Source organism: Bos mutus, chromosome X (assembly GCF_027580195.1).
Source record: "Bos mutus isolate GX-2022 chromosome X, NWIPB_WYAK_1.1, whole genome shotgun sequence".
NCBI lineage: Eukaryota > Metazoa > Chordata > Mammalia > Artiodactyla > Bovidae > Bos > Bos mutus.
This window is the reverse complement of record NC_091646.1, coordinates 130,311,886-130,336,454: the sequence shown is the minus strand read 5'-3', so window position 1 is coordinate 130,336,454 and position 24,569 is coordinate 130,311,886. Positions and strand designations below refer to the sequence as shown.

The 24,569-nt window shown below is 41.5% G+C and overlaps 1 long non-coding RNA gene across 2 annotated transcripts in view; it reads left to right on the top strand.

Annotated features, from left to right (window-relative positions):
• Positions 1-24,569, top strand: part of LOC138986347 (uncharacterized) — a 182,591-nt gene that overhangs the window by 138,961 nt on the left and 19,061 nt on the right. The window contains exons 2-3 of one of the 2 annotated variants that reach the window (XR_011463181.1): positions 10,948-11,132; positions 11,292-12,345. The exons of the other annotated variant lie outside the window; for it this stretch is intronic. This is a non-coding gene — a long non-coding RNA (uncharacterized lncRNA). Of the gene's footprint in view, positions 1-10,947; positions 11,133-11,291; positions 12,346-24,569 lie in introns of those variants that run through there. 2 annotated transcript variants of the gene reach the window in all.

The window sequence follows — 24,569 nt, the reverse complement described above, 5'->3', positions numbered from 1 at the left end:
TGACTTTCACTTCACTTCACTTCACCAGCTACCCCACAGCTGATGAACACTGCTTAACTGCATAATTGAGTTGTTTTCGGTGCCGGTCAGGACAGAACATATTCTATTTTGAAGTTGTCTGACTGACTAGTCCCATCTCTCACGTGACATCTGGTGGGAACCTTACACCCCTTTATAAAACTACCAAATGTGGCTTATTCTCTCTTTTCACCACAACACTTGCAGGACTCACACTATGTGTCCTAAACAGAGTTATTTCCTCCTTCATTGTACACTTGATTTTCTGCACGATTGGATTTACATGTTTTGTGCATTTTCAAATATGGCACATTTCCTTACTGACACATATATACATCAATCAATTCATTGAATAATTTAAGAATTCAGTAACATCAGCAAGAGCAGAGGAGATTCATTGTTGGAAAGCCATGGGTTGAGGGTCATGATGTCCTTGGAGATAAGAAATGATGATTTCAAGGAAAAGGTCTGTTATCTTCATATGGATGATTGGGACACATTAGTGCCTCTATGTTACTCATATCCTTACTTTTTTTTTTTTTAAACAAGAGAAAAAGTAAAGCGTTGTTGAGCTGATTAGGATTAATATGATATTGGCCAGAGCATGAAATGAAAAACAGAAGTGGTTACTGATGGAAGCTGTGGATAAATTTCCCTACAAGACCCATTTCACAGAAGTCCCTTCTGTGTGAGTGCCCCTGTGGGTTTGCATACAATTACCACTTTTGAACTGTGGTGTTGGAGAAGACTCTTGAGAGTCCCTGGGACTGCAAGGAGATCCAGCCAGTCCATTCTGAAGGACATCAGCCCTGGGATTTCTTTGGAAGGAATGATGCTAAAGCTGAAACAGTACTTTGGCCACCTCATGCGAAGAGTTGACTCATTGGAAAAGTCTCTGATGCTGGGAGGGATTGGGGGCAGGAGGAGAAGGGGACAATAGAGGATGAGATGGCTGGATGGCATCACCGACTTGATGGACGTGAGTTTGAGTGAACTCCGGGAGTTGGTGATGGATAGGGAGGCCTGGTGTGCTGTGATTCACGGGGTCGCAAAGAGTCAGAGATGACTGAGCGACTGAACTGACTGACTGACCACCTGGTGAAACTAGCTGTGAGCAGTTGTGTATCAGCTGTTGAGAGACACTAAGTTACATACACACATGTCCAAGATGTAGGAGATAATATAGCACGTAACTTGCGCCACTTATATCATCTGCAATCTTATTTATCATCACGAAGGTGTTGGCGGCTGCAAGGTCCTTCATTCACAGTGGGATTCCCCAGGGATCATCATATTTCCCAGCTCAGGGTTTCACAGGGTCTTGTCCTTTGACCTCAGAGCATCCCACTGTGGACTGTCGACCCATGTTGAGTGATCGGACATTTAAATCCAAAGACTTAAGGAAGCCCGAGACTTAGTCACGTGGCACGGTGCATGTTTTGTTATCTCAGTCTTTTTTAAAAATTAATTTATATTGAAATGTATATATTGCAAGCAATGTAATTCATTTGTGGATTTCTTGTTGTTTAGTCACTAAGTCACATCCCTCTCTTTTGTGTCCCTGTGGACTGCAGAGTGCTAGAGTCCTCTGTTTGTGTGATTTCCCACGGAACAATATTGGAGTGGGTTGCCATTTCTTCCATCAGGGTATCTTTATGACCCAGAGATCAAACTCACATCTCCTGCATTGGAAAGCAGATTCTTTACCACTGAGCCACCAGGGAAGCCCTCAGTTATACATCTGTGGAGCTAAATATAAACGTTTTTAGAATCTTTTTGTGTATAGGTTATTACAAGACAAGTAGATTTCTGTGTTATAGTAAGTCCCGTTATTTATTTTATGTATAGTAGTGTGTATCTATTAATCTCAAACTCCTAATTTACCCGTCCCCCAAATTTTCTCTTTGGTAATGATAAATTTGTTTCCTGTGTCTGTGACTCTCTTTCTGCTTTATAAATAGTTCATTTGCATCGCATTTTACGTTCTCCTATAAGTGATGTCATATAATATTTGCTGTTCTCTTTCTGACTTACTGCACTTAGTATGATTGTCTGTAGCTCCAACCGTTTTGCTGCGCATGAAGTTATTTATTCTTTTTCTTAGTTGAGTAATAGTTCATTGTGTATATACTGCATTCTTCAAGCAGTACGCAACAGAAGAAATGTCTTCACTTATGAAGAAAACTCAGTATTGTATGTATCATCATTCTACTTACCCAGCAGAGGTTCTCAGTTCTTGTTTAGGATAGTTGTCTGTGAAAGAGAATGGATAAGGGGAAAAATGACCATTGACATGCCTCTGTTTCAGAGGATTGTTTTATAGCAGCCTTTGTAAAAGATGGCTCTGCGAATAGGAAATTTGAATCTCGTGTCCTTGTGATGCGTTTTCATTTCTGATACCTGTTGTCCTCTGGGGTGTTACCTCCTTGGGCGGCATTTCATTTGGAACTCCCCTCTCATTGTTTAGTTCCTCATACTCCTGAATTTCTTCTGCAGTGAAACTGACTCCTTCGGCTGGATTTCATAGCAAACCAGGCAGAAGTGGCGTGCATTAGAACCTTTCATAGGTTGCAGAGTGTCACCTGGCTCCTACCTGTAGTGTCTAGTAAGCCTCACCAACACCACTGCCCTCCACCATCACCGAAACACTGCTTACCAGGTGATTAAGCACAGCGGTGCCTGAGTTGCACACAAGTCTTCAGAGGGGTCCATGGGGATTACAGTCCACATAGTTAACATTCTCTCACGTTCTACTTGTTACAACTACTGAGAGAACTCCAGACCATTCATTCACCTGTGAGCTTAAGCATCTCCGAGTCAGATGTAGGCACTAATGGTATGTCAGAGAAGGTCATGGTGGGTCCTGAGACTCGGAAATCCTCCCAACTCTTAACTCTTTCTGTCCAACTTGCCTAATTAGTAAGTGAAAATTTCTCAGTTGTTTCTGACTCTTTGTGACCACATGGCCTGAGCCCGTCAGGCTCTTCTGTCCATGGAATTCTCCAGGCCAGAATACTGGAGTGGTTTGCCATTTCCTTCTCCAGGGGATCTTCCCAGCTCTGGGATCGAACCTGGTCTCCTGCATCGCAGGAGGATTCTTTGCTATCAGCCACCAGGAAAGGCCAGGAATCCTGGAGTGGGTAGGCTATCCCTTCTCCAGGGGATCTTCCCAACTCAGGAATCAAACTGGGGTCTCCTGCATCGCAGGCAGATTCTTTACCACTGTAATTCTTCCTGTGGTTTCACAAATCCCAGACACATGAGATGGTTAGATAGCGTCACCAAGTCAACGGGCATATTTTGAGCAAACTCCAGGAGACAGTGAAGGACAGAGGAGCCTGCTGTGCTGGAATCCATGGAGTCACAATGAATCAGGCAGGACTTAGCAACTGAAAAACAATATTCAAATGATTGGGGAAAAACGATTTGGACTTCTCACCAGGCACACTAATCCCATTACACATGCTACTGAGAGGAAAATGCACACTTTTTCATTCTCAGAGAGCAGACACAATCCCCACCATCCACCAATGTAGATATAATATCAGAAAGGTTAAAGCTACCTGTCAGTGACCCCGTGGGTTTGGCTGGATGCACGGTGATTGACATACCTTGATATATGCCTCTGAAGGATCAGTAGGAACAAGTGGTTATTTTCAGAGCTTTGGGTTCAGCTGTCAGGCATCCTTTAAGTGATTTTGACCAAAAATAGAGTGTTTGTGGTGTAGATGAATGCAGTCAAGGATGGGACCTGTGAATCTGTTAAACTCAAATTTAAACCTTGGTTCACTTTGGTGTCAGAACTCGGCAACTCCAATATGTGATATTTGGCAAGAATCCCATGGACCATCTTGGTATATTTCATTGCATCTCCATGATAAGTGTATCTGATTTTTTTAAATGCCATCTTATAGAATCCCCCATGGATACATTTGTTGAGTTTCCTATTAGACGACATTTCCGCCACCCTGACTCATGTGACATAAAGTCTGAATTCTCTCGCTTGAACACATGTCTGCTGTAGTGTACTTAATATAATATAAGCTGTGTATGCACCTCTGTTCTTCATATAAAAATACTGATAATATGAACATGAGTAGGTTGCATAGAATATGCTACATATGTACCGAGGCATGAGTCACTTTTGTGGTCTTCACTCCATCAAAGTTTTCAGCATAGAGTACCAACATGTTGTCCGACACAGGAATCAGCTTGAAAAAAATTTTTTACCCATGTCTGTGACCAAAAAAAAAATTGAAACCTAAGTATTATTAACTTCTTTCCTTTTCAGTTGGACGTTTCTTATTCTTCACATGCTATCTTCAGTCTTCCTTCCAACAGTGAACACTGTTACACTGACATTTCTAGTGGCTGTTTTGCTAGAATGAGTTAAGACAGCTAGTGAACTAGGAAAGCTTTTTCCACACACCCCTCTTCTGACTTGCAGTCTTCTAGACTGAACCGTGTGTGAATGAGAGAAACATTGCTTACTGCAACCATAGTAGGTGGAGGACCTCAACCATCTCATTCCAGCTCGCAAGAGGTGACTGTTAAATTTTTAGGAATGGTGTGACCAAATTTGCAAGCCCAGTCATGAGTAAAAAAAAAAAAAAGTAATTCTGTAAATAAGCCATATTAAAATAAAAGTTTATAGAAATACCAAAGTCATTTACTAGTACAAGAGGTTATAAAAGAGGTAGAAATGAGGATATTACAAAATGTTGCACATATGTACTCAAAATGATTCTTAGTTCCTGTGGATGCGTGTCCACAGTGGAAATTATAAAAGACGCTTCAGGTGAATATTAGAATGCTCTGCTGTACATTTTTTTTTCCCATGAAAATCAAATATGTAGACATTTGATCACTTAGTATTGTGATATTAAGTGATTACACTGTTAAGTATTTGAGAATTATTTCCAGTATTTTAAACTATAGAGATAGAAGTCTGAAACAGTGTTCCTTTTGCTTTCAAATTATGCAAAAATTGAGTATAATTTTTTTGGTCATTTTACCTGTTTTCATACTTTTCTGTTGGATTTTAAAGATTCTACATCTTAAATACATATGTAAGTAACTTTAGTTATAGCATTTCTTTCGTTAAAGCAAATTTTCTCAATCATGTAGGTCAAATAAATAATTGGGTGGGTCAATGTTGCAGAGAATCTGCCTGTCAGTGCAGTAGATGTGGGTTCGATTCCTGGTTGTCGAAGATCTCCTGGTGGAGGAAATGGCAACTCACTCCAGTCTTCTTGCCTGGGATAGCCCATGGACAGAGGGTTCTGGTATGCTACAGTCCACGGGGTCACAAAGAGTCGGACAAGACAGAGCAACTAACACCCTGGAGAAGATGCATGCGTCAGAAACTCTGGAATACGCGCATCCTATGACATAAACATAAGTCCCTTGGACTGTAAGGAGATCCAACCAGTCCATTCTGAAGGAGATCAGCCCTAGGATTTCTTTGGAAGGAATGATGCTAAAGCTGAAACTCCAGTACTTTGGCCACCTCATGCAAAGAGTTGACTCATTGGAAAAGACTCTGATGCTGGGAGGGATTAGGGGCATGAGAAGGGGACAACAGAGGATGAGATGGCTGGAGGGCATCACCGACTCAATGGACGTGAGTCTGAGTGAACTCCAGGAGTTGGTGATGGACAGGGAGGCCTGGCATGCTGCTATTCATGGGGTAACAAAGAGTCAGACACGACTGAGCGACTGATCTGATCTGATCTGATGACATAAACATCCCCGTCTCTCTTTGCAACTACATTGAGTAACATGCATGCCTCGTAACGCCTGAAAAACAAAGACATCCCTTTCTCACCATTCCTTCCCTGTCTGTTCCCCAGTGCTTGAGGACACCATTGTGTCAACAGTGTTTACACACTCAACTTCACAGCCATGACTCACACCTTTCACTGCACGTCGATAACAGGACCCCATCTAGGTAGACAGCAGTCTTGCTGTTTTCAGTTTAGGCAGATTGTGCTTACTTGATGTAAAAAGTAGTGAAGGGATGTTTGAATTGGTCCCACTTTTTATAGGATGGGTCTCTTGGCAGAATACATAATGATCAAACAGTGGTTAATCACACAACCTTGGTTATTTGCAAGTCATTCTCTTTTATCCTGGTTGGCAGGCGAGCTTTTCTGGCAGTCTGTTCTTCTTCTTATGGGATTAATTTGAAGAGAATCTACAGTGGATCTCGACATTTGTCCTTCAGACTAAGTGAGGAATCACAGGACATACGAGGTATTTCTAGGACAGTGGTATTTGTATTCTTTTTATACCCTCAGTTTCCAAATGGGACAGACAGTCCAAGGCACATAGCCCCGAGTCCTGTGTTATTTAACACTGAAGAGGTCTGTTAAGCTTCTTTTCTAAAACAAAGGATGGTCTTGTCTGGTTTAAGAAGATAAATATGTGGCTTCTCTACCAGGAATCAGTTGTAAGGGCATTCCTCAGAGGAGGAAATAAGTATAGTTGATGTGTGCTGGTTTTTTTGTTGTTGTTGTTACAGGTGTTCCATAAAATGAGTCATAATTTTGTATACTCCATTAATAGTATAAAATATTGTCTTATTCTCCATATTGTTCAATATATCTTTTTACATTATTTATTTTATTCAAGTTAGTTTATGCCTCTTACTCTGCTCCTCATATGTTATCCTCACCACTTCCCCCTACCCATTGGTCACCACTGATTTGTTCTCTGTATCTACGCTGCTGCTGCCAAGTCGCTTCAGTCGTGTCCGACTCTGTGCAGCCCCATAGACGGCAGCCCACCAGGCTCCCCCGTCCCTGGTATTCTCCAGGCAAGAACACTGGAGTGGGTTGCCATTTCCTTCTCCAATGCATGAAAGTGAAAAGTGAAAGTGAAGTTGTTCAGTCGTGTCCGACTCTTCGCGACCCCATGGACTGCAGCCTACCAGGCTCCTCCGTCCATGGGATTTTCAAGGCAAGAGTACTGGAGTGGGTCGCCATTGCCTTCTCCCTGTATGTATGAGTCTCCCGTATTTTGTTATATACAATGGTTTGTTTTGTTTTTTAGATTCCACATTAAGCGATATAATTGGAGAAGGAAATGGCAACCCACTTCAGTGTTCTTGCCTGGAGAATCCTGTGCACAGAGGAGCCTGGTGGTCTACAGTCCCCCGGGTTTGCAAAGAGTAGGACACGACTGAGCAACCAACACACTAAGTGATATAACCCAGTGTTTGTCCTTGACCATCCGACTTATCTTATGTAGCGTCATATCCTGGAACTCCATCCATGGTGCTGCAGATGGCAAAATTTCACCGTTTCATGGTTGTGTAGCATTCCATGGCTACAGTCCATGTGGTCTCAAGAGTTGGGACATATTTAGTGACTAAACCATCATTACCATCACCGTGGCTTCTTCATATTTATATATTTTTTAGATTTACTGAAATGTTTTCAACAAGAGCACGTTCTCATCTTCTCCCCTACTCAAAGATCCCTCCCAAATTTCTCTCTACAATTTCATTTGGCCTTGAGGGTATAACTAGTCTCCCTACAGCATATGAGATTTCTGCCTTAAATACAGCTCCGGAAACTACATGTAAGTTCAAAACGATATCCTTCAGCTTCTTGGTCACCCTTCCTCCTGTCCCTTTCTCAGCCGCCTCCGCAACCTAGACTTGGGAACCCACTCCTCGGTTTTCTAGCATGATAGATTAATTGGTATTCTTTAGAATTTTTCAAAAATTGAACCTGTGTGTGTTTCTCGTGGGTTTCACTTAGCATATTTGTTTGAATAAATATCTATATATATATTTTTGTAGACTCTGTTTCCATTGCCCGTGCATATTATCTTCAGGATATATCCCACTTTTATCCGTTCAGATGTTCATGGATACATGTTCACACACAAATCTTCATATGGATCTGAGCTGTCTTGTCTCCTAGGTAGACGGCTAGGGGTGGAACTGCTGGATCTCACTACCTTCTGATTTTTGAGTCCTGCCAACAGGAGACGAGAATTTCCATTGCCCCATCCTTGCCGGGACTCTGTGTGGGCAGTCATCTTCATTTCAGACATTATAATAAGTGTGTGATGCTATCCAGTTACACTTGTAATTTCCATTTCCTGAATGAATGAAGAGGTGGGATTGCCATTTGTCTATTTTCTTTGGTGTTTCTACAAATCCTTTGTTCATTACTGAGTGAATTATTTATTTTTTTAATGAAGTTTGTAGGCTTTTAATATATTCTGCATACCAGTTCTTTTTCAGATAAAAATAAAGTTGCTCAATCATGTCCAACTCTTTCTGACTGCATGGTATGTAGCCTTCCAGGCTCCTCTGCCCATGGAATTTTCCAGGCAGGAATACTTTCGTGGGTTGCCATTTCCTTCTCAGGGAGTGAACCCATGTCCCCTCCGTTGCAGGAACATTGTTTACTGTCTGAGCCACCAGGGAAGACCCTCTTTACAGACAGAGGTGTGCCAATATTTTTCCCCTGTCTCAGGCTTCTCTTGTGCTTTGTTAAGGATGTCCCTCAAAGATGTAAATATTTAGATCAAGGCCTGGTTGCTGACATACTGTTCCCACTGAAGGATCCTGCTTGGTGTATATTCTAATCAGTAACCACCTAATATTTGGTCACAGAGTATGCACCTATATTTTATCGGTAGAGTATTTCTTGCTTTTCATCTTACATATAGGTCTCTGAGACTCTGTGTTAGTTGTAAAACGTGGAACAATGAATGACTTGAAGCTTTTTTTTTTCAGTGATGGGGGGGCGGGGCACATGGATTTCTAATTTATCCAGCAACTTTTCTTTATAAGATTATTATTTTCCTTTTTAAGTTTATCCAAAATCCATTTGTGTGTATATTCCTGTTCCTTCCCCATGAACAAATTTGTTTCTGTTTTGGCTTTTTTCCTCCCTTTTTAGATTTGTGTTTGGGGCAGTATTAAAGACAATTAGAACATGAGGGTCATATGACTAGCCTTCAACAGTTGCTTGTCAGAAATATAAAGTGTTCACAATTCAAAAGCTTGTGAAAGTAGAGTATCTTATCCACTTATAGATCATTAGAGAATTTTATATTTCGACTGATTTTCATAAAGCATATTCAAAAGAGCAAGATGTTAGATTTGCTACATTTTGGAGCTGAAACAAATACTGATTGAGTAAATGCTGGCTGCAGAGTTCTCAACATAAGCAGTACTCAGTTGAAACATAAGGCTTTGAATGACTGAAGTACTGTGTGTGTGTGTGTGTGTGTGCACGCCTTTATTCTCATTTAGTTATAATCACCTGAAGATCTCTTGTGACTTAAAGAAGATGTAATGAATAGCATGGTGTCTATTATTAATAGTATTGTACAAATACTTGTCGGCCACTAAGAGCATAGCTTTTAGGTGTATGCATCACACACACACACACACGTGGTAAGTAGGTGATAAGATAGATGTGTTTATTCACATGTATCTTATTTAGGGCTTCCCTGGTGGCTCAGATGGTAAATCATCTTCCTGCAGTGCAGGAGACCTGGATTCAATCCCTGGATCAGGAAGATCCCCAGAGAAGGGAATGGCAACCCATTCCAGGATTCTTGCCTGGAGAACTCCATGCACAGAGGAGCCTGGTCGCACGTGACATTTACTCTTTGAGTAAACCTTTCTGCTCTTTAACTTCCTGCAAACTTTTAAGAGTTCATTGATCCACAGTGACTAAACTCAGTCCATTTGTCATAAATCCCTCTTCTGCAGGATTTAATATATTGTCAGCTGGATAAACTTCCTTGAAAATAATTGTTAAGATAAAATTTTTTAATGGTTCGTATGTCCTGTCCTTCCTGGTTCCGAATGTTGCTTTCATTATTCAAAGTCCACCTGTTTCAGTTAGTGGTCTTCATTAGTGGTCTGTTTGCATAGTCACACTTCTTATAACCTCTGGTTAGGGTTTTGTTTTGTTTGGTTTGGTTTTCAGACACACATTGGGTCTTTGTTGCTCGCTCAGCTTTTCTCGACTTTAGGTTTGAGAGCTTCTAAGTTTGGTGGTTCAGTTGTTGTGGCTCGTAGAACCTAGAGCACAGGCTCAGGAGTTGTGGTCCACGGGTTTACTTGCCCCTTGGCACGTGGGATCTTCCCGGCTCTGGGGTTCAGTGTGTGTCCCCTGCATTGGCAGGTGGATTGTGAACCACTGGAAACCTAGGGGAGTCTCTCTGCTCAGTTTTCTTTTTTAAATTCTAATTTTCAGTTTAAAGGCTGGCTTCCTAGGGGTCAGCCCACAGTGAGCATAGCTTCACTGTTTCTGAAGGCATTAGGAGTTATCTTCCACTCTGCCCCAGGAGCATATTGGACACGTTGCGACAGTGGAGTGGGTGTTGTCTCAGCTTGCAGTGTCATATCCGTTTGCCATTTAACACAGCTCGTGGGGTTTTCACAGTGAGAATACTGGAGTGGTTTGCCACTCAGTCCTGCAGTGGTTCTCCTTCTGTCAGACTCTCCACTGTACTCGTGTATGGCTGGCCCTATGTGAAATGGCTCATAGCTTCACTGAGTTATGCAAGCCCCTTCACCACACAAGTCAGTGATCCGTGAAGGGGGAATAGCTTAGTCCTCAACTGCTATTGTTCCATTCTCTTGCAACACAATTCAAGTGACCAGGCTCAAATGTCTTGCCCTTGCAGACCTTCATATGCATGAAACAAAGTGCATGTGGCTCACAGGGAGCCCTGGGTGACCAGTGTTCTGTTCTGTCTTTCCTGTGATTCCTGCAGCAGTTCAGGTGCACACAGCCTTCCGCATCCCCAGGAGTCTACCCAAGATCTCCAGAGTGTTCTAGGACTGCCCCATCTTTCCCATCTCCCTTAACCACTTTCCTGATCTCTCTACTGCTCCAGTGGCATGACCATTTTGGGGACCCACAGTGCTCCTTTTTTCCCCATCTGTAGGCACCAATCAATGACTATTATCTCAAAACTCCCCTTGCGAGGGACTTTTCTGCAGAGTGGAGATAACCCAGCACCTGCATCAGCAGGAGGATCACTGCTTCTGGGGATGGGGCTGGACAGTAGCAGCCCTGAGTCGGACAGCAGAGACCTGGCGCTTTGTCACGATCATGAGTGTTCTTTCTTGAGTAAGTACTGTTCAGTTTTGTTGTATGTGTCTGAGTCCTAAGTTGATAAAATGTGTCTGACTCTTTGCCACCTCGTGGAATGTATAGCCCACCAGATTCCTCTGTTGATGGGATTCTTCAGGCAAGATAACTAGACTGGGTTTCCAATTCCTCTTCCAGGACATCTCCTCGACCCAGGGATCGAAGCTGAATCTCTTGCGTCTCCTACCTGTGTAGGTGTATTTTTTTTTTTTTAACCAGTGCACCTCTGGAAGCCCATGGAAGCCTGCTGCTGCTGCTGCTAAGTTGCTTCAGTCGTGTCTGACTCTGTGCGACTCCATAGACGGCAGCCCATCAGGCTTCCCCGTCCCTGGGATTCTCCAGGCAAGAACACTGGAGTGGGTTGCCATTTCCTTCTCCAATGCATGAAAGTGAAAAGTGAAAGTGAAGTTGCTCAGTCGTGTCTGACCCTTAGCGACCCCATGGACTGGAGCCCACCAGGCTCCTCCAACCATGGGATTTTCCAGGCAAGAGTACTGGAGTGGGATGCCATTGCCTTCTCCTGCATTCTGCTAAGTCCTTACACCCCCTGCAACCCCACAGCAGGTGAATGCTGCTTTACCCATAGTTGAGTGAATCTCAGCTGCTACTTAGGACAGCTTCCATTCTACTCGAAGTTGTCAGATTGACCAACCCCATCTCTCTCATGACTTCTGGTGGGCACCTTATACAACCCTATAAAACTACCACCCAAGAAAAGATGCTCAACATCACTCATTATCAGAGAAATGCAAATCAAAACCACTATGAGGTACCATTTCACGCCAGTCAGAATGGCTGCGATCCAAAAGTCTACAAGCAATAAATGCTGGAGAGGGTGTGGAGAAAAGGGAACCCTCTTACACTGGTGGTGGGAATGCAAACTAGTACAGCCACTATGGAGATTCCTTAAAAAACTGGAAATAGAACTGCCTTATGATCCAGCAATCCCACTGCTGGGCATACACACTGAGGAAACCAGAAGGGAAAGAGACACGTGTACCCCAGTGTTCATCGCAGCACTGTTTATAATAGCCAGGACATGGAAGCAACCTAGATGCCCATCAGCAGATGAATGGATAAGAAAGCTGTGGGACATATACACAATGGAGTATTACTCAGCCATTAAAAAGAATACTTTTGAATCAGTTCTAATGAGGTGGATGAAACTGGAGCCTATTATACAGAGTGAAGTAAGCCAGAAAGAAAAACACCAATACAGTATACTAACGCATATATATGGAATTTAGAAAGATGGTAACAATAACCCTGTGTATGAGACAGCAAAAGAGACACTGATGTATAGATCAGTCTTATGGACTCTGTGGGAGAGGGAGAGGGTGGGGAGATTTGGGAGAATGGCATTGAAACATGTATAATATCATGTATGAGACGAGTCGCCAGTCCAGGTTCGATGCACGGTACTGGATGCTTGGGGCTGCTGCACTGGGACGACCCAGAGGGAGGGTATGGGGAAGGAGGAGGGAGGAGGGTGGGGAACACAGGTATACCTGTGGCGGATTCATTTCAATATTTGGCAAAACTAATACAATATTGTAAAGTTTAAAAATAAAATAAAATAAAAAAAAAACTACCACCTGCGGTTTATTCTCTCTTCTCAACAAGATCCTTGCAGGATTCACACCATGCATCCTAAACAGAGTTCCCCTGCTTTATTGTCACTAGATTTTCCAAACAGTTGAATTTACATGTTTAGTGCATTTGCAATTATGCACGTTTGATCACTACACATCTATGCATTAATCAATTTATTGATCAGTTTAGGAATCCAGTAACATCAGCAAGGGCAGAGGAGTTTCATAGTGAAAGCCATGTTTCCTGGATCATGACTTCCTGGGAGAGAAGAAATGAGGATTTCAAGGAAACTTTTATCTGCATATGGCTGATTGTGACATATTAGTGCTGTGATGTGACACATATTCTTTCTTTGTTCACTTCTATAAACAGAAAAAAAAATGTAAAACGTAGTTGAGCTGAATAGGATTAACATGATGTTGGTCAGAGAATGAAACAGAGAATAGAAGCACTTGTGTTTGAAAGCACTGGAGAAATTTCCCTACGAGACGCATTTTGCAGAAGTCTGTGTGTGTGTGTGTGTGTGTGTGTGTGTGCGCCCATAGGGGGTTGCATAGACCTACCACCCGATGAAACTATTTATGAGCACTTGTGTATCAGCTGGTATGTTGAGAGTTGCTGAGTTGCATCTCCACAGCTCCCTGGTGCAGGAAATTACTGGTTAACCTGTTCCTCCTACTTGTCCTATAAATCTTATTTTTCATCATGAAGGTGTTGTGGCTGTAAGGTCATTCACTCACGTTGGTATTCACCAGGGATCATCGTATTTCACAGCTCAGGGCTTCACACAGTCTTCTCTTTGGTCCTCAGAGCATCTCACTGTGGAGTCTAGACCAGTGTGATGGTTTAGATATTTAAGCTCTACCACTTACGGGAATCCCCAGCCATTACCATGTGGCAAGGTAGAGAGTTTTGTGTTCCTGTTCCTTTTTAAAACTAATTTTTATTGAGATGCAGTTGATGTGCAATGTTGTGTTACTTTCAAGTGTATAGTGACATGATGCTTTATGCATTTTTTGTTGTTGTTTAGGCGCCAATCCTGTCCCACACTTCTGTGTTCCTGTGGACTTTAGCCTGCCAGACTCCTCTGTCCATGGGATTTCCCAGGCAAGCATACTGGAGTGCACTGCCATTTCCAACCCCCGGAAATCTTCCCGACCCAGTGATCAAACCCAGATTTCCTGCATTGGCAGGTGGATTCTTTATCACTGAACCACCAGGAAGCCCTCAGTTAGACATGCATGTATATACAAGTCAGGAGTGTGTATCTCTTAATCCCAAACTCCTAGTATATCCCTCTCCCCATTTTCTCTTTAGGAACCATCAAGTTTTTTTGGACTCTGAGCCTGTTTCTATTTTGTAAATAATACATATGTGCCATATTTTTTGGTTCCACATGGAAGTGATATCAAGCTTGCCTTTCTCTTTCTTACTTCCCTTAGCATGATCATCTCTAGATCTGCCCTTGTTACTGCAAATGGTATTATTTCATTACTTTACATAGTTGCGTAATATAGTCCCTTGTGTATATATATCCCATGATTAAAGTGGTATGCCCCAGAAAAAACTCTTTCCCTTAGAAAGAAAACTCAGTGTTGTATATGTCCTTATTCTACTCACCCAGAAGAGGCGGTCAGATCTTATTGAGGACAGTCATCTGTGAGAGAGAATGAATAAGTGGAAAAATAATCACTGGGATGCCTCTATTTCAAAGGATTCTTTCATAACCGCCTTTGTAAAAGACGACTGTGCGGATAGGAAATTTGAATCGAGTGTCCTCGTGATGTGGTTTCATTTTGGATCCCTGTGTTCCTCTTGGCTTTACCTGTTTGAGTGAGATCTTCTATATGTTCTATTGGAATCCCCCTTTCTCTGTTCAGTTCCTCATACTGCTGAATGTCTTCCTGAGTGGCATGGTCTCCTTTGGCTGGGTTTAATAACAAAGAGGGCAGAAGAGGTGTGCATTAGAATCCTTGGTAGCTTATACAGTGTCACCCAGCTCCTCTGTGTAGTGTTCAATTAGTCCCATCATCACCGTTGCCCTCTTCCATCACCTAAACCCTGCTCACCAGAACAGTTTCTACAGAGGTGCCTGAGTGTTCACATCAGGTCTTCAGATGTGTCCAGGGGATAGAGTCCACATAGTGAACATTTTATCACATTCCAGTTCTTACAACTATTGAGTGAACTACAGACCATTCACCTGTGAGCCTACGCATCTCCAAGTCAGATGCATGCTGAAATGGTACATTGGGGAAGGCCACTGTGGGTCCTGAGACTCAGATATCCTCCCAAGTCCAACTCCTCCTGTCCACATTGTCTGCATCCTAGAATTCCGTCTCTGGGGTTTACCTGGACCTTAATCTATTAAGATGTGTAGAGACCATCAGTGACTCAATCAACATGAGTTTGAGCAAACTCTGGGAGATAGTGAAGGTCAGAGGAACTTTCCGTTCTGCAGTCCATGGAGCCACCATGAGTCAGACACGACGTATGACTGAACAACAATGTTGAAATGAATGGGGGATACATTTTTTTGGAGTTTTCACCAGGCACACTAATCTCATCGAACATGGGACTCAGAGAAAAACTCAGGCTCTGTCATCCTCAGAAAAGAGACACAAGCCTCACCCACCCACAATTTGGATATAATATCAGAAGGGTTAAAGGGTCATGTAAAATGTACCTTCTGGTTGGCCAGTGTTCAGAAACATAGACATGACTGACCACGCTGCTTCTGAAGGATTCTGTGTGATCCAGGGTTGATTCACAGAGGTTTGGGTTCAGATTTTAGGTATTATTTTAATGATCATGGCCAAAAAAAAAAAAAATTGTATTCAAGAGGAATCAGTCATGGCCGGGACCTGCGAGTCTCTGAACTCAAAGTTCCAACCTTGGTTTACTTTGGTGTCCAAACCCGGCAACTCCAATATGTGATATTTTGTCAAGAAACCCATGGAGCACCCTGGAATATTTCATTGCACCTCCTGGGTAAGTGTATATATATATTTTTTAATGTCACCCAGTAGAATCCCCAGTAGACGCATTTCTTCAGTTTTCTACCAGACAACCTTTCTTCAGCCCTGGATCATGGCGCATGAAGTCTGAATTCTCTTGTGTGAACTCATGTTTGTTCCGGTGTGCTTAATAAAATATAAGGTGTTCATGCACTTCTGAAATGAAACCATGCTAATATGAACACTGTTAATTTGCTCAGAATAAGCTTCAATAACGTACCAAGGAGTTGAGTCACTTTTGTGCTCTTCACGCCATCAAAGTTTTCACCGTAGACTGCTAATGTGTTCTCTGACACGGGAATCAGTTCGAAAAAGTTTGAACCCATATCTGCGACAGGAAAAAAAAAAAATCAAATCTCAATGTGATTAACATCTTTACATTTGGACATGTCACATTCTTCACATCTATCATCAGCCCTTGCTCTGATAGTGAACTGCCACCGTCTCACTGGCATTTCTTGCGATCTGTGGTTAGAACCTGTTGGAACAGTTAGTGACCTTGGGAAGCTTTCTCTACACACCCCTCATCTTAAGACAGTAAAGACTTACAGTCTTCTAGACCAAACAGTCTGTGAACAATAGCAAAGTTGCTTATCACAACTAGAGTAGGTGTTGCACCTCAATCATCTCATATGAGCTCACCAGAGCTGACTGTGAGACTTTCAGGATTTTTTTTTTTTTTTTACAAATTCACAAGTACAGTCATGATTACAAAGATATTCTGTGACTTTAAGGAAATCATGTGAAAATAAAATTTAATAGATAACACAAGTTACCTTCTGGTATAGAGGTAATCAGAGAGGTATAAATGAAGGTATTGCCAAATGTTAGAGATATATACTCTGAAATGTTTCCTAATTAGGTCCTTTGTCCAATATCCACAGATGAAATTTTAAAAAAAAAATGCCTTTGACCAGGATTAGAATGTTCCATTGTACACTTTCCCCATGAAAATCAAATAGGTATTTTTCATTACTTAACATTACAATATTGGTATTTGAGGTTTCTTTCTAGTATTGAAACTATAGAGAGAGAGGTCTGTGTCAGTGCCCCTTTTGATTTCAAATTAGGTAAAACTTAGTGTGAAATTTTTTGCTGTCATTTTAATATCTCATACTTATCTGTGAGATTTAAATGAATAATGTTCTACTTCTTCAACATGCTAAAAAAGAACTTTTCATGTTTAAAGGATTTCTTTAGCTAAAGAAAATTTGATCTTGACAGTTAAATAAGGGGTTTCTCAGGTGGCTCAGCAATAAAGAATCCACTTGCCATTGCTGGAGTTGCAGGAGACTTGAGCTCAATCCCTGGGTCAGGAAGATGCTCTGGAGGAGGAAATGACAACCCATCCTAGTGTTCTTGCCTGCACCATCCCATGGACAGAGGAGCCTGGTGAGCTAGAGTCCATGGGGTCACAAATAGTCGGACACAGCTGAGCAACTATCATGCTTGGGATGACGCACACATCGGCAGAGCTCGAATACTCACATCCTACATGATAAACATCCCCTTCTCTCTCTGCAACTACATTGAGGAATGTGCATTGGCTGGGAAACCTGAGAAACAAACAGACAAGATTTGTCATCATCTGTTCCCTAGAGCTTGAGGGTACCCTCCCATCGATAGAGTTTACACACTCATCTTCACAACCATGACTCACACTGTTCACTGCACATTGTCGACCGGACCCCATGTCAGAAGTCAGCGGTCTCATTGTTTTCAGTTTAGGCAGATTTTTCTTACTTGGCATAAAGGTTAACGGATAGTGAGGAACAGCGGTCAGTACATTCAAGCTGACGGATGTATGCCCTCAGGGGGCCTCCTTCCTCAATCTTCTGTATGTTATCTGCAGCCATGAGAATGCTGTGCCAGTCTCCTGTAATCTAAGAAGGAAGGTCTCCATAAGCATCACTCAGTCTTTTCACTGGATTCTCACCAATACCCAACCCAATCGTTGCCTCTGCATTTACCTCAGAAGAGAAGAAAATTCAATCTTATTAAACAAAGTAGGATCCTACCCCCTGCCTTGCAGAATAACATGAAATGAAATAATCATTCATATTCAAGCAGAAAGCATAGAGTTTGAGTTTCTTAAAATAGGTAAAAGAGCAACATTAAAGACCATGGCAGTTCATCAATCCCTAAAGGATAGCATGGTAGGCTTTTTTTCTTTTTTTCACATGGAGACAAATAATTTGGGAAAAAAAATGCAAAGAGCTGAAAGAGGGTTTTATTATGCTCATAGAGATAGGTGGACCATGGCATGTCTATACAATCTGGTCATACAGATAAACAAGGCTCTCTCTCTCTCACACACACACTCACAGACCAAGAAAGACCTTCTCCCAGATCAGCTAAATTTGGGTACCTGTGAGGGGTCTATCTCAGCTGGAGCTTCCTGGGCAGCGCAAACCAGACCAAGGAGAAGAGTCAGGAACACAGTCTTCATCTTGCAGTCCTTCTTCTGTAGAAGCTGACGGTGGCTCAGGTGTTGGAGAGATTGTGAATTCATCCCTCTTCTTATAGGATGGGTCTCTTGGCAGCATACATAATGATCAAACAGTGGTTAGTCACAAGATCTTGCTTACATAGATGTCATCTTCCAATATCCTGGTTGGCAGGTGAGCTTTTTTTGGTAATCTGTGGTTTTTATAAAGAGATGAGTTTAAGGGAAGCTTCGATGTGGACAGTTTCCTTCAGATTAAATGAGAAATTAGAGAACATACGAGGTATTTCAAAGACACTGATACTTAATATTCTTTAATATCTTCAGATTCCAAAATGGGAGAAACAGTCCAAGACTCATAGCCCCAACTCATGTGTTATTTATTTAGCATTGAAAGGTCAGTTTAAGCTTATACCCTGAAACTAAAGACAGTATAATCTGGTTTAAAAGATTAATATGTGGCTTCTTTACCAGGAATTGGTTGTCAGGGCATCCCTCAGAGGAGTCTATATTTTTTTGTTTTGAAATTGAGATGTAGTTGATGTACCGAATTATGTAAGTTAGAGGTGTACCGTATAGTGATTTGTAATTTTTATATACTCACTCCATTTATAGCTATAAATGCTGTACCATATATCTTTGAACATTGTTTATTTTATACATAGTACTTTATACCTCTTATTCCCCTCCTGTTACATTACCCCTACACCCATTCCCACACTTCTAACCACTAGTTAAATATTTGGATAGAGGCCTGGTTACTGTTCCCACTGAAAGATCCTTCTTGGTGTATATTCTAATCAGTAACCACCTAATCTGTGGTCACAGAGTATCCACCTGCGTTTTACTGCCAGAGTCTGTCTTGCTTTCGGTCTTACATACAGGTATGTGAGTTTCTCTGTGTTAGTTGTAAAACATCGAGTAATGAATGGGATGAAGGTTTTTTTTTTGGCATATGGATTTCTAATTTCTACAGCAACTTATCTCTATCAGTTCAGTTCAGTTCAGTCGCTCAGTCTTGTCTGACTCTTTGTGACCCCATGGACTGCAGCATGGCAGGCCTCCCTGTCCATCACCTACTCCCGGAGTTTACTCAAACTCATGTCCATAGAGTCAGTGATGCCATCCAACCATCTCATCCTCTGTTGTCCCCTTCTCCTCCTGCCTTCAATCTTTCCTAGCATCAGGGTCTTTTCCAATGAGTCAGTTCTTCCCATCAGGTGGCCAAAGTATTGGAGTTTCAGCTTCAGCCTCAGTCTTTCCAATGAATATTCAGGACTGAGTTCCTTTAGGATGCACTGGTTGGATCTCCTTACAGTCCAATGGACTCTCAAGAGTATTCTCCAACACCACAGTTTAAAAGCATCCATTCTTCAGCACTTGGTGTTCTTTATAGTCCAACTCTCACATTCATTCATGACTACTGGAAAAGCCCTAGCCTTGACTAGATGGAACTTGTTGGCAAAGTAATGTCTCTGCTTTTTAATATGCTCTCTAGGTTGGTCAACAAAATCTTTGCTTTTTAATATGCTGTCTAGGTTGGTTTCTTCCAAGGAGCAACCATCTTTTAATTTCATCACTGAGTCATCATCTGCACTAATTTTGGAGCACTCCAAAAATAAATTATCTCACTGTTTCCATTGTTTCCCGTCTATTTTCCATGAAGTGAAGGGACAGATTTGCCATGATCTTCGTTTTCTGGATGTCAACTTTTAAGCCAACTTTTTCTCTCTCCTCTTTCACCTTCATCAAGAGGCTTTTTAGTTCCTCTTCACTTTCTGCCATAAGGGTGGTGTCATCTGCATATCTGAGGTTATCTATATTTCTCCTGGCAATCTTTATTCCAGCTTGTGTTTCTTCCAGTCCAGCATTTTTCATGATGTAGCCTGCATATAAGTTAGATAAGCAGAGTGACAATATACAGCCTTGGCACGTCCTTTCCCAATTGGAAGCCAATCTGTTGTTCCATGTCCAGTTCTAACTGTTGCTTCCTGACCTGCATAGAGATTTCTCAAGAGGCAGGTCAGGTGGTCTGGTATTCCCATCTCTTTCAGAATTTTCCTCAGTTTGTTGTGACCCATACAGCCAAAGGCTTTGGCATATTTCAAGCAGAAATAGATGTTTTTCTGGAACTCTCATGTTTTTTTGATGATCCAATGGATGTCGGCAATTTGATCTTTGGTTCCTCTGCCATTTTTAAATCCAGGCGTGAACATCTGGGATTTCACAGTTCACATACTCTTGAAGCATAGCTTGGAGAATTTTGAGCATTACTTTGCTAGTGTGTGAGATAAGTGCAATTGCACAGTAGTTTGAACATTCTTTGGCATTGCCTTTCTTCAGGATTGGAATGAAAACTGACATTTTCCAGTCCTGTGTCCACTGCTGAGTTTTCCCAATTTGCTGGCATATTGAGTACATCACTTTTACAGCATCCTCTTTTAGGATTTTAAATAGCTCAACTGGAATACCATCACCTTCACTAGCTTTGTTTATAACAATGCTTCCTTGGGCCGACTTGAATTTGCATTCCAGAAGGTCTGGCTCTAGATGAGTGATCACACCATCGTGATTATGTGGGTCATGAACATCTTTTTTGTGTAGTTCTTCTGTGTATTCTTGCCAGCTGTTCTTAATATCTTCTGCTTCTGTTAGGTCCATACCATTTCTGTCCTTTATTGTGCCCATCTTTGCATGAAATATTCCCTTGATATCTTTACATTTCTTGAAAACATCTCTTGTCTTTCCCATTCTATTGTTTTCCTCTATTTCTTTGCATTGATCACTGAGGAAGGCTTTCTTTTCTCTTTTTGCTATTCTCTGGGTCTCTGCACTCAAGTGGGTATATCTTTCCTTTTCTCCTTTGCCTAATCCAACTAATCAAACTGATCACATGGACCAGAGCCTTGTCTAACTCAATGAAACTATGAGCCATGCCATGTAGGGCCACCCAAGATGGACAGGCATGGTGGACAATTCTGACAGTGTGTGATCCACTGGAGAAGAGAATGGCAAACCCCTTCAGTATTCTTGCCTTGAAAAGCCCTGAATGGTATGAAAAGGCAAAAATATATGACAGTGAAAGATGAACTCCCCATGTTGGTGGGTGCCCAATATTCTACTGGAGAAGAGTGTAGATATAACTCCAGAAAGAACGAAGAGATGGAGTCAAAGCAAAAACAACACCCAGTTGTGGATAAGACTAGTGATGGAAGTAAAGTCCAGTGCTGTAAAGAACAATATTGCATATGAAACTGGAATGTTAGGTCCATGAATCAAGGCAAATTGGAAGTGGTCAAACAGGAGATGGCAAGAGTGAATATCGACATTAAGAATCAGTGAACTAAAATGGACCAGAAATGGTTATTTAATTCAGATGACCATTATAGCTACTACCATGGGCAAGAGTCACTTAGAAGAAATGGAGTAGCATTCATAGTCAACAAAAGAGTCTGAAATGCAGGACTTGGATGCAATCTCAAAACTACAGAATGATCTCTGTTCATTTCCAAGGCAAACTATTCAGTGTCACAGTCATCCAAGTCTAATGATGAAATCATCCAAGTAATGCTGAAGAAGCTGAAGTCGAACATTTCTATGAAGACCTTCAAGACCTCTTAGAACTAACATGCTAAAAAAATGTCCTTTTCATTATAGGGGACTGGAATGCAAAAGTAGGAAGTCAAGAAATAACCTGGAGTAACAGGCAAATTTGGCCTTGGAGATCAAAATCAAGCAGGGCAAAGGCTAACAGAGTTTTGCCAAGAGAACACACAGGTCATAGCAAACACCTTCTTCCAACAACACAAGAGAAGATTCTACACATGGACATCACCAGATGGTCAGTTCCAAAATCAGATTGATTATATTCTTTGCAGCCAAAGATGGAGAAGTTCTGTAAAATCAGCAAAAACAAGACCAGGAGCTGACTGCGGCTCAGATCATGAACTCCTTATTGCAAAATTCAGACTTAAATGGAAGAAATAGGGAAAACCAGTAGACCATCCAAGTATGACTTAAAACAAATTCCTTACGTTTATGCAGTGGAAGTGAGACTCAGAATTCCTCCCAAGCCTAACTCTGTCCACGTTGTCTATATCATAGAATTCTGTCTCTGGGATTTTTCTTGACCTTAATCAATTAAGATGGATAGATAACATCACTGCCTCAATGTACATGAGTTTGAGCAATCTCTGGGAGATAGTGGAGGGTAGAGGAAATTTGCATGCTGGTGTCTATGGAGCCTTAATAGTCAGACACAACTTAGCAATGTTGAAATGAATGGGAGGGAAATTTTTGGAGTTTTCACCAAGCACGCTTATCTCATGGCACATGCTACTCGGAGAATAACTCAGGCTCTGTCATCCTCACAGACCAGATACAAGCCCCATCCACCCCAAATGTGCATATAATATCAGGAGGGATAGAAAGTCATGTTATTGAACCTTGTGGTTGGCCAGATGGTAGAGTGAGTGACATGCTTCACCATAGTGCATTTGAAGGATTCTATGTGATCCAGTGGTTATTTGCAGAGGTTTGGGTTCAGGTGTCACGTGTTATTTTAGCGATTGTGACCCCCCCCAAAAAAATTAAGCATTTATATTCAAAATGAATGCAGTCAAGGCCAGGACCTGTGAGTCTGCAAACTCAAAGTTTAAACCTTAGTTCACTTTGGTGTGTATACCCGGCAACTCCAATATGTGATATTTAGCAAGAAACCCATGAAACATTCTGGAATATTTCATTCCACTCCCTGGGTAAGTGTATCTAATTAAAAAAAAAAGTCATCTGGTAGAATCCCCAGCGGATGCATTTCTTGGTTTTCTAGTAGACAACCTTTCTGCGTTTCTGGTTCATGTCACATGATGTCTGAATTCTCCCGTGTGAACTCATGTCTTCTGTACTGTGCCTAATAAACTATAAGGTGTCCTTAGTATAAGGACTTCTGTCCTTAGTATAAAAATATTGAAAATATGAACATAGTTAATTTGCATAGAATAAGCTACAATAATGTACCAAGGAGTCAAGTCAGTTTTGTAGTCTTCACTCCATCAAAGTTTTCACCATAGATTGCTAACACATTGTCTGATATACAAATCAATTTGAACCCATTATAGTCTTCACTCCATCAAAGTTTTCACCGTAGATTGCTAACACGTTGTCTGATATACAAATCAATTTGAATCCATATCTGTGACAGGAAAAAAAAAAATCAAGATCTCGATGCAGTTAACTTCTTTTCTGCTGGACATGTCTTATTCTTCGCATGCTGTCATCAGTCTTTGCTCCGATGGTGGTCTCTATCTCACTGGCATTTCTACTGGTGTGTCATTAAAACCAGTTAAAACAGCTAGTGAACTAGCAAACCTTTCTCCACACACCCCTCTTCTTAAGACAGTAAAGACTTCCAGTCTCCTAGACTGAATAATCTGTGAACAATAGCAAAGTTGCTTATTGAAACTCGACTAGGTGTTCCCCATCAACTGTCTCATACCAGCTCACAAGAGCTGACTGTTAAAAGTTTCAGGAATTTTTTGGCCGAATTTACAAGTACTGTCATGAATTTAAGGAGGTCAGGTGAAAATAAAATTAATAGATAAAGTTACTTTCTGGTACAGTGGTAATCAGAGAGGTATACATGAGGCTATTGCCCAATGTTGGAGATATATATTCTGAAATGTTTCCTAATTAGGTCCTGTGTCCACATGTCCACACATGAAATTAAAAAAACATGCCTTGGACCAAGATTAGAATGTTCCATTGTAAATTTTTTCCCATGAAAATCAATTATGTAGGCTTTTCATTGCTTAATATTACAGTATTGGTATTTGACATTTATTTCTAGTACTGTAAACTATAGAGATCAAGGTCTGTGCCAGTGCCCCCCTTTGCTTTCAAATTATTTAAAAATTAGTGTGAAATTTTGCTGTCATTTTAACTATTCTCATACTTATCTGTGAGATTTAAATGAATCAGGCTCTACTTCTTCAACATGCCAAAGACAAACTTTTCATATTTAAAGATTTCATTAGTTAAAGAAAATTTGATCTTGATGGTTAAATAAAGGGTTTCTCAGGTGGCTCAGCACTAAAGAATCTGCCTACTGTTGCTGGAGAGGCAGGAGACGTGAGTTCAATCACTGGGTTGGGAAGATCCCCTGGAGTAGGAAATGACAACCCACTCTAGTATTCTTGCCTGCAGAATCCCATGGACAGAGGCGCCTGGTGGGCTAGAGTCCATGGGGTTGCAGAGTCAGACGCAGCTGAGCAACTAACATGCTTGAGAAGATGCACACATCGGCAGAGCTCGCATACTCACGTCTTAGGACATAAACATCCCCTTCTCTCTTTGCAACTGCAT